The sequence below is a fragment of the Cebidichthys violaceus genome, unplaced genomic scaffold (genome assembly GCF_023349555.1).
Source record: "Cebidichthys violaceus isolate CVI_PGR_0920_01 unplaced genomic scaffold, fCebVio1.0.p SCAF_2, whole genome shotgun sequence".
Classification (NCBI taxonomy): Eukaryota; Metazoa; Chordata; class Actinopteri; order Perciformes; family Stichaeidae; genus Cebidichthys; species Cebidichthys violaceus.
In genome coordinates this window covers 19,751,959-19,756,815 of record NW_027176372.1, presented here as the reverse complement: position 1 = coordinate 19,756,815, position 4,857 = coordinate 19,751,959, and positions in this window count along the sequence as shown.

Here is a 4,857-nt window from a genome sequence, read left to right as displayed (position 1 = left end):
TGTATCATTGACTCTCTGGGTCAAGGAAAAGCCCCCCTAACCCCACCATCATCCACCCCTTTTCCACGAACATGCAAGTGCACACGGCTGAGGAAAGAGGAGGAGAGCGGTAGCAAAGGGAGGGAGGGAAAAGAGAGGGGGGGGAGTTGGGAGGTGAAGGGTGGGGGTGCATGCAGGTTTATGATAATACCCAAACAGATGCTCTTGTTGAAAACTCTTTGAATTGCGACCAGGGCAGATTGCCAGGAATCCAGGAATCAAAATACCAGCTTATTAAGGGAAGTAGATGAAAGAAGGGAAGGTGTGAGATGAGGTTCATGCTTTCCTGCTTTTGTATCTATGCCAGCTGTATAGAACCTTTCTTCCACACACTATTCTTTACCCTCAGAGGTGCTGAAGCTATGGCTTAAATCATTTGCGCTGTTTGAAGTTAGTGACGCTGGGAATAACCGCATGAAAAAACGTATCAGACTCGGCTCGATCACGTTGCTTGTTCCCCTGTCCCTGAAGTCATTTGTTTTATTTTGTTACACTGATTATATTCTTTCCACAAACAAAAGCCGCAAGAAAACCACCACCCTTCAATGGCTATAAAATACATCAATTCTTTTTTCTATTTGTTTATCATACAATCAACAGGAAAGGTTGCATTTCTTGCTGTGAATTGTGAGAACTGTAAGCAGGCACTAGAAGTACAAGAAGTTTTCTTATCGTGTTTAGCCACAGAGCGACATCAATGCGACAACTTTCTACATCCCCTCCTGAGAAGAGAATCGTTCGGGAAGGACCATAAATTTGATACGTTTTGTGTAAAAGAAACACTGAACGTCATTTTATACTCCGCCTTGATACAATGAGTCTGCAGATCTGGTCCAACAACCCTTAGGAGACTAATCACTGGTAAAATACTTGAAAATATCCAATTTAATCATCTTAATATAGGTTTTTTTTTTTTTTTTAATGAAATATTCTTTGTGTGACTTCAGTTCACTTTGGGCTCATAGATCTGGGTCCCCAAAAGGCTGAAGTGACACATGATGGATGGACCGCCTTTGGTCACAACCTCCAGGCACAACCCCCCACCATAGTCTTCCACACAACCCCCTTTTTTTTTATGTGTTGTCACTAAACAGTCACTTTGGTGGTGTAGACCTGAGAAGAGGGGCCCCGTGACCCTCGGCTCTGCAGCTCCGGCTTCGCACAGCCCGCCCATTGTCTCCCTAAGGCTCCAGGTCCCAGAGGGCAACATGTCTGTGCCACCCACTTGAGATCCGACAACATGAGCACCTTCCATTTTTACATGCAAGCACTTGAAGCCTTCACTCCATGTGAAGAAAATCCTCTCACCTCACTGGTGGCCCAGCCCCCAGGGGGCTAAAGATGCTTATTCAAGCTTGTCCTTTTTTTAGCTGAAAGATAATTCGCCCAAGTGCCTTTTTAAAAGAATCTGTTCACAACATTTTCTCAAAGGTGCTCGCTGATCACTGCCAGAAAGCATGACCGATTCGTTCCAATTGTACTTAATGAGAGACAGTGGGGATTATAGCACCATTACCAGCCCGTTCAGTGGGCAGGAGTAGTTAGGAGTGATTCAGAATTCAATCTAATTCAACATTCAAGGACAATTTCAAAGCAATGTGGGATAACTGCCTGCAGAGTTATTTCAAATTAACAGTTAATGTAGGCATCAAAACTGAAACTGAGGCAACTATCCAGAATGTGTTCAATCCAGGTGCTAACCGTGATAATTTATGACTGGATTTAGCAGTCATTAAAATGTCCTTTGGATATGGATAAGAATATGTGAGACATTTGGCAGTATGGACTCAAACATTTGAAGTCAATTAGCTTTAATTGTCTTAGCTTGAAGCAAAGCCTTCAATGAAAATGGAACAGATGGTGTTTCCTCAGAGTGTATCTGTATAAGCCAGGGGAGGATTGTCTTTTTGCATCCAGGGATGTGGAGCGAGACCTGGCAACATGACAGTCAGAGGGCAGCAATACAGCCACATGTGCCTCAACGCAGGAAACCCTCGGTTGTTTACAGGAAGTGTTTGATGAAGGAATGCGGTGCATGTCTGCGTTCGGGCACGGATGACGACTTTTCCTGATTCCTGAGTTTTTAATACCAGACAGACATTCCACAGATAATTGTAACACAGATGATGGAAAAGATATCTTTCCATTTCCTCTGAGTTTTCTTTTCAAATATTAGTCAGACGGCAGGATCTGTCAACAGGTGGCCTCTCAGCTGTGGATAAATTAGTCCCCGGATCTCAGAAAAGATATGCGGCATTATTTACTGTGTTCACAATTGATATGTTTCCTGTTTATCGTCCGCTTTTATATAAAGCCCCGGATTTCTGAATGCTAATGAAGTGTGCGGATGTTTGTTTGCATTGTTGTTTTGATGATTGAATGAACAGTGGCAGGCCACTCGTGTTGTTGTTGTTATTGTTGTGCAAAAGTGAACTCCACGCTTCCGTGTCCGCTTCAATTTCCAGGGCTTCCATCAGATACAGCGCACGCTTTTTATTAAAATGGAAAACAAATCAAACCTCCATCGAGATAAGAGTCACAGTCAGCAGCTGGAGTGAACGCCCAATGTCAATGTGAGATCAGGTTGTGGTTGCTAATTAGCTTCTAGAACAGTAATGAGAGAAGAGAGCGTGACATCTTCATTAGGACGTTGCAAATCTGTAACTTTTTTTTTTGGAAGATATGAGAGAATCTGAGCTGTGTTTTGCGTGTCTGAAGCTTTAAACAAATGTGATTCTCCCCTCAGGCGGCCTGTACCTCGTATCATGAAATGTCAAGAATCAGAGGCTTGGTGGATTAACTTATCTGCCTTTTAATCGTGACATTATCAGCAGCGCTGCAAATTCAGCTGAGAAATGCTCGGGGCTAGCCAAAGCCCCCCTGGAACTTAGGGCAGCAATTTTCTGCCAGTTTGTGGTTTCAGTCGTATATATTCACATACTCACATTTTCTGTATATTCAGACTTGCATTAATAGAGTTTCTAGTACAGTAATCATGAATAGACTATAACTGCTGTTCCCCCGAAATGCAGCAGTTAACAATTATCTTAAACAGTTTGTGTAAAGCACATTTTTGGGGGGTTTGTCTCCTCTAATGTTGAACAGGTTCTGAACTCAGTCATGAGCTGAGAATAATCACAAACCCTTGACATCGGAGTGCTGCCAAGTCCAAGGAGGAAAGCAATTTACACCACACTAATCATATAAATACAGATTAACTTCTCATCTTCCTCGCTTCTTCTCTCTACTTTGACAGATTCATCCGCAGTAGTTTAATTTCAAATCTAAAATAACCAAATAGAAATTTTTGGAATTATTCATCATGAGCCTCCAAATGGTTTCCACTGCAAGCTCTTCTCCCGAATTGACCAGACAGATTATCCTCAGGGACCGTGTGCTGTGGTGCGTTGCGTGACTCTCAGACATCTCTGTAATCAGTCAAGTATGGCTCATCAGTCTTTGGTAACAAAGTGGCCCGCAGATCGGAGGAAGGTGCGTTGTAAGATGACCGTTCACCGTAACCGTTGAAGATAAAGAGGCAACTTTTTATTTCCAGGGAGCTCTTTTCATCAGCGGTTTTATTAATCACAATATCCCTGTCAGGTGACTTCAATCTTAACGGATTTGCAGGCACAGAGCTGCAAATTGTTATCCTGTGATGTTGCACCTGCAGAACGTGTGTTTTTAAAAAAAAAAAAAATAATCTATTCACATCTCAGAGTAGGTCTACAAATCATGAAACGGTCTTGTATTTTCATACATTTGTCACTCTAGTTTGCAGCAGGGGCAGGATCAGACTCGGAGAAACACGCTTTGTACCCTCATAAGCCTGTCAAATCCAGATTCTCCAAAGATATTGTAAAACAACAAATAATGGAAGTCTTTTGAATTTGTCTTTTCTACGACGTCTAATCTGTAATGAAAATCTACTGAGGGTTTTTCTCCAGGTGGCAGGTGATACCAACCCAGCTTCTGACATCCCTCCCTTAGAGCTCTATGTCCCACTGATAGTGTTGATTGTCTCTTCAATACTCAGAAACGTTCTAAAGTTTGACTCCCTACCTTTATCTTTGTTGCACTCGTTGATTTGGATGGTATGTGCTGCAAAGAGAAGGGAATCGGTGGCGGCACGCCAGCTTTTCACACGCTCCCATGCGCGTAAGAATACCAATCTTCTAGTCCCTGAGTGCACTATTCTTCAGGAGTGTTTTTTTCCCTCAGTATAAGAGTAAGAGATGGTGATCATCCACCCTTCCTTCACTGTAATAGAGGATAAAACAGAGTCAAAACAAGTTGAATGGAGGAGGTGTTGTATCCAAAGTGGTAACTGCTCTTTTCTCCTGTAATATTGTTGCCGTTATCGGAAGTTTAATCTGTCTGGACAGCGGCATGTAGTTTGTAAATGGCTGATTTGTTTCTCATAGATGCTGTTTTTTTTTGTTTTTTTAAGAGCTAGGGGCAGAGCATGCCGCAGCTTGGTCTTGCTGACATACAGTGAGATAGAGAAATGAGACTTGACAGATGAGAGATAAGGAAAAGTTTTCCGAGGGGAGAAGACAGACTTTGAAAACAGACATGAGGTGTGTTTGAAAGCTCACAAAGCCAGAGTCTGTGCCGCCAAGTGAAAGAGCTGGAGATCAACGTTTTGTCGGAAACCAGCTCACTGAACCTTCGCTAAATTCACTTCTTTCTTCCGCCTTGATACAGGGTGTGGGATGTTTTAAGAAGCAAGAGAAGTGCACTTTTAAAAACAGGTTCACATTTGTTATAAAAACAATATTTTCTACATGTAACAGAAGAACATGAGCTCTGAAAACC